Source organism: Rhipicephalus sanguineus, chromosome 2 (genome assembly GCF_013339695.2).
Source record: "Rhipicephalus sanguineus isolate Rsan-2018 chromosome 2, BIME_Rsan_1.4, whole genome shotgun sequence".
NCBI classification, from domain to species: domain Eukaryota; kingdom Metazoa; phylum Arthropoda; class Arachnida; order Ixodida; family Ixodidae; genus Rhipicephalus; species Rhipicephalus sanguineus.
Window position 1 is genome coordinate 224397084 of NC_051177.1, and position 14642 is coordinate 224411725.

General features: G+C 46.7%; 1 protein-coding gene across 1 annotated transcript in view; it reads left to right on the top strand.

Annotated features, from left to right (window-relative positions):
* Positions 1 to 1014: 1014 nt before the first annotated feature.
* Positions 1015 to 14642, top strand: part of LOC119384126 (serine/threonine-protein kinase tricornered) — a 259204-nt gene continuing 245576 nt past the window's right edge. Inside the window, exon 1 of the mRNA XM_037652422.2 lies at positions 1015 to 1208. The gene's annotated coding sequence lies outside the window, so the exon portion shown is untranslated. The remainder of the gene's footprint in view (positions 1209 to 14642) is intronic.

Genomic DNA, 14642 nt, shown 5'->3' on the forward strand with positions numbered 1-14642 from the left:
ACGTTTAGCGTTCGGCAATTTAAAAAGTACCAGTGCTCCCAGCAATAAATGTTCCAATTTACTGCAATTTACTTCCTTGTTCGTTTGTATGCACCTATTTAAACACACGCTACTCAGAAAACCGATTGTCATCATCGGTGACAGCATAAGCTACACGGACAATATAAGTCGGGTGAACGCATTGTATATCCCGTCGCTTCCAACTTGTGCATACCATGTCTGTCTCGCACAGCTACGCAAGACGGAACTTAAATAAAAGTGATGGTTCAAAACACTTCGCCCAATTGACTTTCCAACTGTAACCGATCGATCCGCAAAGCACGCACTTACCACACATACACGTACGCCACAGTACAAGCTGTGCGTCAAACAGACATTCCCAAATCACGTAACACATGGCCTTTATCTTACACTCGTACAGCTCGTTATCGTTGCTTATAGATTTGGCGGCGGTCCACTGAACACGGGGACATCGCAGAAACAAAAGCGGCAACGACTTACACATGAATCACAACGCACACTGTTCACGGGTTTACGCTCAAAACAAACACCAGTAGTGCCTTCTCTGCGAACACTTACCACTCACCATGCAGAAATAAACGGGGACCTGAACGCTACTCTGCCGCCACCTATTTAAACACTTCAAGCCAAGTCAAGCCGGTTTTAAGCGGCTATATGGGTGCACCTAACGCTTTACCCCACCTACTGTCTGCGTCCACCCGTTCGCAGCAACGGCGGCCGCACAGAAAACGCCACTATTGCCATCTGGCGAACATGCCATAAAACCGACGCTGTTATGGGATCAACGCAATCCAAGTCAATCCAGCCGGCGGAGGGGTACAAAACAAACATTACACCAGTTATTTGTTTGTGTGCATAATTTAACGTGTACCCTCTATTTAAAAGCGCTAAGCTGCGCATAGTTCTCTACGTAGTGTTATCAGGCTCCCTTAAAATGAGCTTCAAGCGGAAGCGGTACTTTTGGAGCATTTCTCTGTAGAACTATTTCGTTAGCGGTGAGAAAGTTGCGGCGTTGCGGACTATTCTCCAGACTCCAGAATACCCACTGGTAACTGCAATCAGCGTTCGTGTGCTGCCTGTCAGCTTGAAAAGTATCCGAGGAAGCTGTGCCGAATGCTTGATGCCGTCGTCGGTGTCTCCTGAAGCCTTCTACGGGCCTCTATCGGATACCTAGTCGCAGAAAGAAGGTGAGTGTGGTGGTACCCCGACACGGGCCACTCGATCATCCGGATTGGGGGAACAGGTGATAGGGCATCGATGGTTGTGTGCGCGCGTGCAACGTTTTTTTTTTTTTTTTTTTTTCTGGAGTTTTTCTTCGCTGCTCCGCGCTGTTACCAGCCGTCGTTTTGTCACAGCGAGCGAGCGCATGCAGAGGGCTCGCGAAGAGCACCGAACCGCTTTCGAGCGTGGTACGTGGGTCGTGGCGTCAACCGGTTTGTGTCTGACCATCGTGTACCGCTTGTCCGTTTGATGGCCCGTCGCTTCCGTAGCGTCGGGCCATCGGTTTTCCAGTCGGGCAAGCGCTGGAAAACGAGCGCTCTATCGGATGTGCGGTGAAAGCAGCGGATCTGAATTTCCTCTTCGATTCTTCCAGTTGGAACACAGCCAGGAAAACTTTTGCTTTGTTCAGCGCGCTTGACGGCACCCCAGTGAACCTCATTCAGGATGCATTTGGAAAGTGGTGCCCCGTGCTAGAAGAGAGCGACGTGGTGATGAGATGTATCAACTCACGTGGACGTGTGCGAGCAAAGCGAATCGTTCTGACGGCCTGTCAGTGCAAGTTAATTGTTTTGCTCGGAGCACATGCTTGATCCCATGACGTCGATCTTTCCGGCGACCTCGTCTGGTGTTCTGGAGTGAGCGTCATCTCGTACAGTCTCGGGTTCTTGTTTCCTGAGGGGAGCTGAAACTGCCGCCCTGTAGAAAGACTTCGAGAAAGGCCTGCAGCCGGTATATATATTTTTTTCTCGTCGCCGCCTGTAAGTGCACACTATGCCGCAACGCAAGCCAGTGTCGGGGAGGGTTGCTTTGTTGAAGCACCTTTCACGATGCTGCATATTCAGGGCCCGATTCGCAAGTTCGTGAGGTCGGCCTAGACAGATTGTTATGAATAGAGTAAAGGGGACATTGCCATTTCCTGCACCACCCTGCTTCGATTCCTTTGCCTGCAGTCCAGCCGCGCTGGTTGGTCAAGCGTTCGTCGACTCCGCCAGGCGTGGCCTGTTGTTGTCAGGCCGTGAAGTGTGACGATGTTCCCTTCAGGTGAACCCTCTGGTTCGGTATTTTCTTTTTTTACAGCGGACACTAGCGGAGAGGAGGTGGGAAGCAAGACGAAATAAATATGCTTGGCGAGGTATGAACCTGGGCACTCCAAGTCGTCGTCAGCCTGTTTATGTCCACCACAGGCCTCTCCCAATTACCGCCCTGTCGGGCTGATTCCAATTTATCCCTGCAAACTTGTTAATTTCGTCACTCTGCATTCCTTGACTGTGTTTCCCATCCCTTGGTAACCGCACTTACTGTCCACCAGTCCCACTCATTACGTGGCCAGCCCAGATCCATTTCTTTAGCTTATGTCAACTAGAATATCTGCAACAGCTGTTTGTTCCCTGACCCATTCAGCCATCCTCTGAATGTTACTTCCATCATTTTACCTTCCGCTGCATAGCCGTCAACGTATTCTCTAGTTGCTTTATCCTCTTTCAGTCCCGTATGCTAGAACTGGCAGTGTGCCCTTATTGCATAATTTTCGCTTTAATGACAGTGGTCCTGACATTATGTGGGATTGCCTGCTGAATGCGCTCCAGCCCATTCTTATTCTTTGGTGAATTTCTTTTTTGTTATCGGCTCTCCTGTTATTAGTTGTCCTAGGTGTACATATTCTTGTATACACTCCGATGTATAGTTTTCAGTCGTGAACTTTCTCTTTCGCCAGGCTATTCAGCATTATCTTTGTATTCTTCGTATTCATTTTTAGGCCTACTTCAATACTTTCTCGGTTTAATTCCTCAATCATTTTTTTTTTTTTGGAATTCATTGCCATCATTACTCAGGAGTACTGTGTCATCTGCAAATCATAGGTTGCTGAGACATTCTCCATTACCTTTGGTTCCTGCTTCTTTGCAGTCTAGCTTTTTAAAAACGTCCTCTAATCATGCAGTGAACAACATTGGGGATATTGTGTCTGACTCCATTTTCAACAACAAAGCTGTTTAAGCTGACTTCATCATCATGAACGGGTATGTGCCTCAAAAATTGGGCAAATCCCACTACACACCATTGGTCCACTAAAAATGAAGAAATCCACCACGGTGGTCTAGTGGCTATGGTGCTCTGCTGACCCGCAGGTTGTGGGATCGAATTCGGGCCACGGCAGCCACATTTACGATAGAGGCGAAAATGCTTGAGGCTGTGTACTTAGATTTAGGTGCACGTTAAAGAACCCCTGGTGGTTCAATTTCCGGAGCCCTCCACTACGGCGTCTCTCATAATCATATCGTGGTTTTGGGATGTTAAACCCCAACAATTATTAAAGGGACACTAAAGAGCAAAACGATTTTTCTCGCATTAGTAATGTAGTCTTTCACGATCAAAAACACATGCTTTCTGCGCGAAGACACTTAATAAGCGAGAAAACGCGCTAAAAGAAAATACAGGTGGCAACGCCACCTTGGAATTCCCGCACCATTTGCCGTGACGTCACATATTTTTGACGGCGCCTGCTTGGGCCTACGTAGTTCCTAATCGGTTAAATCGAAGTACATTGTCCTCTGAGGGGGCCAGAGACTTGACATAACGAGTTTGTGGAAATTTCGTCGAGCCAGTGGCGCCAAAATACGTTAAATGCTCTTTGAAGTCTTTTACGTCGCGAATTACAAAGTTCGGTGCAAAATTTAAAAATGGAACTTTGAACTTGGTTTTCTCCTCTAATAATAAACCTATGGTGGTGAAATAAACTACACAAGAGTTCTCCAAGCACACTTTATCAATCTAAACCAATTCATTGTTTCTCTTTAGTGTCCCTTTAAAAACGAACAGACGGGTGGCAAACACCAATTCAGATTTCTAGACAGACAACAATTGAGAAAAGCTTTAATAAACCGTCAGGATTAACCCAGTGATAAACACCGTGGCCGCATGTTTCCACTCCACCAAAGCATCTGTACAGAGTGCTTCAGCGGTACGTACAACGAGAGAATACTAGGGAACGGGGGAGGCAACAGCAGCTGCAAAAAGACCCCGAAGCGATGGAAGCCCTACGTGAAGGACAACATGCCCGTAGGTCTATGGGAGGTGCAAACGCGGTTTCAGCGCGAGTTTGTCTCGGGAGTTTGGACATCTGTGTCGTGTCTGTGACTGTCTGTGGTTTAACTCAAACCTCTCTGCGCTGAGGAGCAGCCTAGAAACAACCTAGAAGCAACCTAGCATCCCCTAGCTAAAGCCTAGCAACAACCTGAAGGAACCAAATTCAGAATCGTCTAGCTTCACTGTTTCAAGCCTTGCGTGACTTAGTGCAAGCTTTGCTATTCTCTGTGTTGTAATCTTATCGCATTTTTTGTGGAGAGGTAACGTAGCTGTGGAGTCATTGTAGATGTCGGCTAAGGTATCAACACAAGTTCTTGGTGCTCCTTGCCGACCTAGTGCTTTTAGGACTGAGTCGAATGCCTTTTCCTTGTCTAAACAAAGGGGTTTGTTGTATTCAGCAGCTTTCTCCATTACCTGATTGATGACATGAATGTCATCCATCGCCTTTCCTGAACACGGCCTGTTTAGGTTGGTTCAAGTCAACTATTTCTGTATTGCTTGAGATTACCTTTGTAAATATTTTGTATATCACCGAAAGTATGCTAGTGGGCCTATATAGTTCTTTAAATCTTTTATGTCTCCCTTCTTGCATATGTTAGCATTTTTTCAGCTCACTGGAACCGTTGCCGTTTTGAGGCACTGAGTGTAAAGTGTAGCAAGTTTCTTCCGAATGCATTCTCCTCCATGTTTAATCAGATCGGTTGTTATTCCATCATCACCAGCCACTTTTATGCATGGGATATCGTACATGGCCTTTCTAACCTCGTCGGTAGTTACGTATGGAACTTCCGTGCCTTGCTCATCGTAACTTCCACTCGAGGACGGATGTACGCCCATATCCATCCTCTGTGAACTTGTCCAAATACAAGTGTTATAACCACTGGGCTATACGCCCATGCTAGCATAACATAAATTTATGACAAGCATATGAAGCAGTAATATTGTGCTGTGCAAGAAATAAAGTTTTGCGACTTTGTAATACAGTACTCGCATTATTTTCTCGCCTATTGCGGTTAATAATGCTTTATTCAGGTTGGCTACACAGGCGTGACTGCTATAAAGCTTTTTTTTTTTTCTTGAGACAAATACCCCTTGCAGTCGCCATGTGTTGAAACCATAGGCTTCAGGGGGGGCCTCCCAATTGCGTCCCCTGTGTGGGACTTACCTCTCTTAGGTGAATGCCACCCCCTGTGTTTGAAACGTAACCATGCAACAAAGAATCGGCGTCCAGATTTTACTCATTCTGGAGATCAGTATCAATCTGCTAAATGCCCTTCAACAATGTGTGAGATATGGAAAAGTCCTGTCATTTTTTTCTTTTTTTTTTGTTCAATTGGCAACATTAGCTGACAATTGGTCCAAACTCCCTGGAGTGCATGTGTAATGTTTATTACATTGCTATCAAAGTGGTTAGCCAACACTACAACCACAATTGATGTTGCCCTGACATGACGCCTCTACAAAGTCCTTTTCCAAAACAGTTTCAATCCCTGCAGTGACTCTGTGGTAGGATACTTGATTGCCGCGCAGAATGCCTGGGTTCGATTCAGGCCGGAACCGTGATTCTTATTCTTTGTGTCTATTGACATTTTCTGCAACATGGACACCTTAACACTACTGAACGAACATTTCTAAAGTCTGTTCTCGCCGTTGCAGTGTTGACATAGACTGAATCACACGTGGCATATACTCACATGCCGTGGATCAAGGTATGCGGGTATATGACTGACGGAAAGGGTTTTATGACATACATGACAAGCATGTCACGTTATGACCTGTTCATCGTGTCCTTACATGCTAACTTTGGTTTATGCAAAGTCGAGGAGACGACCACGAGAGTGCCCAGGCTAGTAGATAGGGTCAAAGCGCCTTTGGTCAGCAAAGAAATGCATCACATTAATGGTATTTGAATAATTTTTGTTCGTTCATTTGTATTCCACATTCTTAAAAAAATGAGTTGTGTTTACTTACTGTAAGGTAGTAAGCAGTTTTCACAAAATGTACTGCCTATGTAGTAACTGCAGATAGTAACTTTGCTACCATGACACTTACTGCCTACTGGGAAGTAGTAGTAGACAATCATACTGTCTGCACTTTTTTCTCCTCTAATGTAAATACTAAGCATATTAAGAGTTAAATGTTGATCGTTGCTACCTAAAACATTAGGTTTGGCTGAATCCCTGACTAAATTTATCATGATTAAAATAGATACTCCGACTTAACACAACAAAATATAACAAAAAACTATACAGACATTTAGCCACCTATGCGGGTGGCACCTTCAGTATGAACTGGCACCGAATGAGCGAAGGTAACTCAGTCTATTTCTAGTCCCGCATGTCTCTGTACACATCCGGTAGGGGGCCACGGTTGCTGTTCCAGCCGACCTGTCACGGCGGATAAACCACGACTCGAGAAGCTTTCTCTTGCCCCACCTTTGTTCTCGAGCCAGCGTCGTCGCATTACTGAAGTCGAAGGCATGCCCCGTCGTCCAGCAGTGTTCGACAAGTTCGCTCTTGGAATGTGTGGCATGGGTGGCTTTGGCGACGTCCCCTTTGTGCTCTTTGAGCCTCGTTGACCGCTTCCTGCCTGTTTCGCCGATGTATGTGGCGTCGCAGTCCCCGCACGGTACCTTGTAGACGACCCCGCTTTGATCGTTCGCAGGGGTGCGGTCTTTAGGCTTGGTGAACACGTTCCCCAAGGTACAATGAGGTCTGAAAACGGTTTTAATGCCCAGCGGACGAAGTGCTCTCCGAACACAGTCTGACACGCCCTGAACGTAAGGAATGGAAACAATGGATGTTGTGTTTTCTCGTGCCGCGCTTCTTGTTCCCCCTCGCATACGTCTCATGGTGTCGTTGATAAATGTCCTCGGATAATGCCTTTGCTCCAGCGCACCGACCACATTTTCCATCTCATGTCGCCGCAAGTGCTGATCAGAACAAACAGCATCACAATGGGACAAGAACGTCCTCACGACGGACCGTTTGTGCTCGGCCGGGTGATGTGAGTGGAAGGACAAAAAGCCTCCGGTATCGCATTGTTTCCGGTACACTGTTGTTTCCACCCCGCCATTACAAGCCCTGCGGACAAGTATATCCAAAAATAGGTAAACTTAATGGCAGGATGTACGCCGTTCAGTGCCAGGATGACGAAAGTGTCATCAACGTACCTACGGTATAGTTTCAACTGAAAAGGTAGAACCTCCAGCGCCCGTGTTTCGACGTGCTCCATCACTAAGTTGGCCATGGTGACGGAGACTGGACTTCCCATAGGGCAACCTTCAATTTGGTGGTAAACTGTGTTGTTGAAACTGAAGTACGTTTGTTTCAGGCAAAACCGCAGCAAAATTACAATATCCTCCACCGACATCGACGTACGACTTTGCAAATTCTTGTCCTTTTTCAAACGGGCCTCCGCAACCTCAATTGCCAGGACAACAGGAACATTTGTGAATCAAGAAACAACATCAAACGATACCATCACATCATCATCATCAAGCTGCTGTGTACGCACGACAGTCGCAAATTCCCGAGAGTTTTTGACTGACCGGCCATTGTTCTCGGTTAACGGTCTCAGCAACCCAACCAGAAACTTTGACAAGTTATAAGTTGGTGACTCAATGAAGGACACGATAGGGCGAAGAGGACAGCCCTCCTTGCGAACCTTGGGCAGCCCATAAATCGTTGGCGTGGCCCCATCCGAAGAAAACAGTCGGCGGTACAAAGCTTGATCAATCAGGACGTTCAAGTTTCCGACCAAAAACCAGCAACACAAGCATGTGTGGGAAAGTCCGCTGTCTGAAACGCTCGAGAAGTGCTTAACGTCACGAAAATGAATAAATGCTGTTGGTCGAAGCAGTTATACAAGCCATCAGTGGTGGCATTTTGTTTTCTTAGGTTGTGTCCGAGTATTGTAGCTTTTTACTGCCACAACAAGCTCAGGTCGGAAAAGTGAAACCGTACGACCTGCTCTCTTCATGTCATTACCGTGGTAAATACCAGTGTTGTAAGCATTACTGGAAAAAAGTAACTAAATGCGTTACTCGTTACACTATAAAAAAAAGAACGTCTTACCGCCCTGCGTTACCTACAAAAAAATGTAACGCGTTACCGTTACAGTTACCGAAAAAAAGTAACGGACGTTACCTCTGCTGTTACTCCGCAATCATAAATTTTAATTGATGTGTCTTTGCTGCAGGAACCAGGGTGTCGGAACGAAATGTTTTTCGTTTCGGTTTTAGTTTCGTTCCACCGCAAAAAGTTCCGTTCCGTTTCTGTTCCGGAACGGAACGGAAAAAAAAATGCTCCGTAACTGCTCGTAACGGTTTTTTTTATGGAAAAATTTGAAGTTAAGGTAATCATAACAAACATTGGATTTGTGATGTAGTTACTTGCCCTGCTCTTAGGAAAGTGGGACGAGCATACCTGCCAAGTCTCCCGGATTACCCGGGAGACTCCCGGATTTTGAACGTTTCTCCCGGTTGTACGGGTCATAGGAAAATCTCCCGGAAATCCAGTTTTGCCCCTCGCGTCCAGTGCTTTGTCTGGCCACATGAGCAAAGTTGTCTGGCCACGTCTAGTCACATCCTAAATGTGTTATAGGTTATATCAGCCGTTAATATTTCGTAGATGATGCGTTTGTGTACACACAAAATCTTGCCCGACGAAATAACTGGTAAGCAAGCGACGACAGGCCTCGCACGCGGAGCGATGTTATCGCATGTGCCCTTCGCGCGACGGTGACGGCCGGGTCGTTTCATCTCTGCTTCAACCGCGTTCGTCCCTAGCGCTAGCGCGCTTTGACTCGCACGTGAAACAGACGATGCGTAAGCAATGTTACCGGTTTGGACTCTGTACAGATCAGTGGCGACCGCAACATCCCGCTGAGAGTGTCCATATGATTGCTATCGCAGTACCCCCCCCCCCCCCCGATGCGGTCGGCATACTTTATACCCCCCCCCCTGTTGAGTAGATCTCCCGGATTCCGTTTCTCCAAACTTGGCAGGTATGGACAAGGGTAAAATACGTTCTTCAGAGGAGTGGAAGTAACTGTACCACAAATTTCTACCAACTAGCACAAACCAGTATTAATTTCAAAGTCATAGTATTTATTTTCTCAAAAGACAAATACGAATTTTTAGTGGGCTCAATGCTTTGTGTCAAGGGAGTAAGCACGATCTCAGAAGCAGCACGTCATTGAGATTACTCTCTGATGTGCGAGACCGCTGTTCTGATAAAGAGATCGCCAGGCCTACGCGACACACACAGCACAGTCACAACGAAAGCTGGAAGCTGGACTTTGTAGAGCCCGCTGGGGGGGGGGGGGAGAGTCTCTTGGGGCAATAATACAAGAACACATGCAAGGTACCCACTACGCCATAAATCATCCCCATTCTTCTGAAGTAGAGAAGTTCCCACTATGCCATTTTTCGTCATTCTTCGGAGTCTCGTGGTACACGCTACACATCTGTAAGGCATTATGTGCACTTTGCGCTGTGACTGATGGTGATAAAGAATTATGGCTGAGCACTTTGCAGTGGGTGGGAAGCAGTGTGGCTGGCGGAATGGGCGCCTCCATTCCATTTCAATTCCATTGCGGGGAATTAGAACTTGCCGCAATTCCATTCCTTTCAATTCCTCGGAATGAAAAAACAGCCCATTCGCACTCCGGGAATGGCCAGGCAGTTCAATTCCATCAATGCAATTCCTCCACGTAAGAAAGGCATCTTGATAGTTTTATTGAGTTAAGAATGAACGCCCCATAAAGCTGATGTCATTAGATGCATTAAGAACTGCAAGGGTACGCAAAACAGGTTACCAAGGTCGAGGGATAGAAGCTTGGTTACATATCTCGTGCAGTACAACCACCCTACTAATTCCCATAGGGGCAGTTCTCCCGCTACCTATAGTATTTGCATGGTCAGCATGTTTGAACGAATGGTGGTGTTTTAATATTGTTTATGCTTAGATGTGTTAATGCTAAAATGACGACTTAGCCTATTTTTATGCATACAAAAGTAGTATTCAAGAAGACTAAGCAGTCTTGCCACTCGTCTGGAGCGGTTGTGAATTTGGAGAAAAATAAGATTTGGTTAATGAGGAATAAGACCCTCTAGATCTGCTGGTATTAGTTTGAACAGTGCACCACTCGGGCACCTTGTGCCTTTGTATCGAATACAGAACACTGGGCCGCACTGCTCGTCAGCACTCACGCTTGTCAAGCGCTCCTCGCAAGCATAGAAGCACTAACGTGGCACTGTGGTGGAAGACCCGACTGCCACGCAGAGGGCGTGGGTTGAAATGCCATCCGATCCTAGAAATTTGTTTCTCATTTATTTTTTTTATATCACGCGATAGCGGTCACGGACACCGGCGGCGGTGGACAACTATGGCGCCAAAATCAGCCGTTGTGATCTCATAACAGCTTTCGCTGTAGCAAACTTCAGCGCCGACAATGCCCTCTCTACGCTGGCCTGCGTTACAGGCGCGCAAAAATCCACTTGCGTCAACATAAACATCTCTGGTTGCCACTGTTTTCGTTTTTCGCACAATTTCAACATATCTTTGCTTTGGAATTGCTGCCTGAGGTACGCGCTAATACCGTACCCTGAGATATGCTCACATTGCACGAGCTCAGTTGCTCCGGATTGCGAAGTTTTCTCGTGAACCGAAAAATGATTGAAAAAATTTTCACTCCGGAACAAAATAATAGATAAAATTTCGGTTACATTTTCGTTCCGTTCCGACACCCTGGCAGGAAGCCACAATAACAATAATTTAAATCTGAAATTTATGTTTCACATAAAACTTCTAACCCAAACAACGAATATACCCAAAATGCTGATTTAACGAGTATTACTTGCACAAATGTACCGAACGTTAGCAATGGTATAGTGGCTTAAAGTTGCCTTCAAAGTTACGTGTGATGGCTGGTGTGAAGTGTGAAGGTGTGAAGCCATTTTTCTCAATGTGAGATTATACAGAATATGAGATTCAATCATCAACGCTATTCGCAAAGAAAGCATCAATGAAATCTCAAGAAATTTGCAATAACTCTGATGGTGTGCTTCTGCTAGCAAAATAGATGCGCGAATTTCGTAGTAGTAAAGAAACGCTTCAATGGCTTAGTCACGTAAAAAAATACCTATGCATAAACATTTTTTTGTTCACTTTAACCTGTATAATTACCGCAAAAATTGCGAGCGTTTATGTGAGGGTGTTCAAGATCAGCCTCACTCGCTCAGGAGTTCAATAACCAGAAACTTCGCTGCAGTTGCAGGTAGAAAAAGCAAAATTTATTTTTAAAACAAAATTGATAAGCCTTATCATTTTTGTAGCTACTACAACATGTCGCATATTTAGACATTTTTCAAAAACAGTTTCCTTCACTCTACAAGTTTCAAACAATGTTACTTTACTCTTTGTTGCGCTTACATTTCATACACAAAAGATCTTCTTTGTAACGATAATATTTGTGTTTTACAACATCGTGAACTTTCGAGAACGACAGGTAATGAAATTGGTCCCTCCGGATTGAATATGTTTGATATTTTTTCCCTCGCAAATTATGCAGTTAATAAGGAAATTAAGTTCCTTTTCGGGCTACTGGCATGGGACATGCATGAAATATAAAATACTCAATCAAATGTAAAATATCTATTTTCGGATCCGTGTCGATCTCTCGTGGAATCACCCGTTTGCAATAACCACGATTAGTACACTAACTGCGGTAATGTCTGCCGTGTAGCTACCTGTAACCGTGGTTAGCCGTAACCGTAGTTAGCTTAACCGCAGTTAAGGCTGTTCGTGTGACAGCGGTATTAAGGTAGTAAGTAAAAAAAAGATTTTTTTTTTGCGTTACAAGAAAAAATTCTACGTTTCGCGTCCCGCTCGCAATCTTTTTCAGGGTTTTCTTCCAGCCGGGGGTCACCCCTATTCTCCACAATGAGCAGACTCTCGATCGGCAGCGCACCTGTAGACTGGTTGACGTTACCGGCTGTCGCCTGGATGGGCCAGAATTCCACAGAAAGCCGCTTAAGTCGACGACGCGGGAGTTGTCGAATTCGATGCGGTGGTCGTTTACCATGCTATGCTCAGCGAGTGTACTCCTTTGTCACGCGAACTTGCGGACATCGTTTTTATGTTGTCGCAGCCTCTTGGGGGAGTTCTTCATTTCCCCCACGTAAAAAATTTCACGATCGGCACATGGTATGGAGTAAACCAGCCCTTGTGCTTTCTTTTCGGACGGCCTGTCTTTTGGGCACGAAAAGGCGCAGGTGCCAGCAATCCATCTGCTACATCCACTTCCACGAGAAGCATGTCTGTACAGTTTCTCATGGCGAATTATGCGGCTTTCATGAAGCTTTGTGCGGCGATGGCCCAAACCTTCACACAAGGAGTCGGCGCGTCTTAAGAAATTGGTCCCCACAATTTCCACACACACAAAAAAAAAAGCGATTCCGCCCGCGCTTTCGTGGTCAATGCCTGGCAGACCGACAGCAGTCGGACGCTGCGACAAAAGAATTTGTCAGGGTGAGCTTTGAGAAAACGGCACCCCCAGGATGAAAAAGTAATGAGTAACGTGACACCACACGTTACTGAAAAATGTTAACGTAAGTACGTTACCCTTTACGGTTTCTAAATTGTAATGAGTACGTTACTAAGTTACCGGAAAAAGTAACGCGTTACCGGTAATGTGGTTACTTGTAATGCGTTACCGTCAACACTCGTAAATACACACACCAAAAGGACATCCTCCAATAGCAATGTATACATAGGTGTATGTTTGTGTAAGCCTGATTTGGAGTGGCACACGTTGTACAGGTGTGCTATGGGAGACCAGCGTTGGATAGAAGGCGCGCCGAAAAAGGGTGCCTGGCGGGGAGTCGCGACATAACTCAGCTGCTCGCATGGCCTCCGCACCGCCGGCTAATCTCCGAGGCCATGCCGCTCGCGCTCAGACGACTGGCCGCACTGTACCGCGGTGAGCGCAAGAGTGTGTGCCGTTCCCATGCTTCATTTTGGCGCGAACAGCTCGAGCAGCCATTGTGCCAGTAATACTGCTGTATGGTTTCGAAAAAAGTAACTTTGTCTGAAGGCTACTTTCTCAGGAAAGCACTGGAAAATGGAGAGAAGGCCTGCAAAGCAGACTGCGTATGTGTATATGGCATCGAAGAGACAGTGCTGTGCCGTGGTGGCGACTCCGTCGTCACCATTTTCTGCTTGCGTCCTGAGATTTGTGTCAAGCTAGTGCAGGCTCACAAGCCTCCATTGATAAGTATGGGCTGCGTCGATATTAGCTGCCCACTAGTGCAGTAAAAAAAAAGTAAGAGGCAAGGGGTAGCTGCGTCAACGTTTTTCTGCTGTGGTATGTATGCCCAGCCCGCGGTATGTATGCACGCGGACGTTGATCAAGCAAACCACCGTGCTATAGCATAGCGTGTATGGTGTCGCGCTTTTATGCTCGAGGGCGCGGGATAGATTCCCGGCCATGGTGGCCGCATTTCAATGGGGTTGAAATACAAAAAACACCCGCGTACTGAGATTTATGTGCACATTAAAGAACCCCAAGCGGTCAAAATTAATCCTTATTCCCACACTATGGCGTGCCTCATAATCATACCTTGTTTGGCACGTAAAACGCCAGCAATTGTCGATGTTGATGAAACAAGTTTATTCTAAGCAGACACAGACAGACACAGACAATGAACTTTATTGTGATCCTGAGGGGCGACTCGGAAAACCCCCTTATGGGGGAGGAGCCACCGCGGGCAACTCCCACGTCGGGATGGGCAGGCCATGCCTGACCGCCACGTCGCGGGCTCCCTGGACGGCCCGTAGCTGAACGGTGAGGTCGGAGCTCTTGAGTGCTTTCTGCCACTCTTCTTCCGTGGTTAGACGATAGTGCTGCTGTAACGAGGGACACCGCCAGAGCACGTGTTCTAAAGTGCAGAAAGCATCTCCGCAATCCGGACAATCGGGCTCGAACGAGTCCGCGTACCTGCTGACCCTAGCTAGGCTGGGATAGGACCCAGTCTGCAGCATGCGAAAGGTGGAAGACTGAGGCCTGGAGAGCTTGGTGTGTGGCGGGGGATATACCCTCCTGCCGAGCTTATAGTGCTTCATGACCGCGTTGAACGTGTGGAGCGAGTTCTTGTGAAGCCCCGCGTCTGCACCCGCGAGCAGCGTTTCCCCGGCGTGGTGGGTGAGTTCGCGCGCACGGGCATGGGCCAGCTTGTTGGCGTTGGGAACGACGGGGGAGACCTGAGGCCCCATGTGGGCCGGGAACCAAGTCATGACGTGGGGGACGACGCT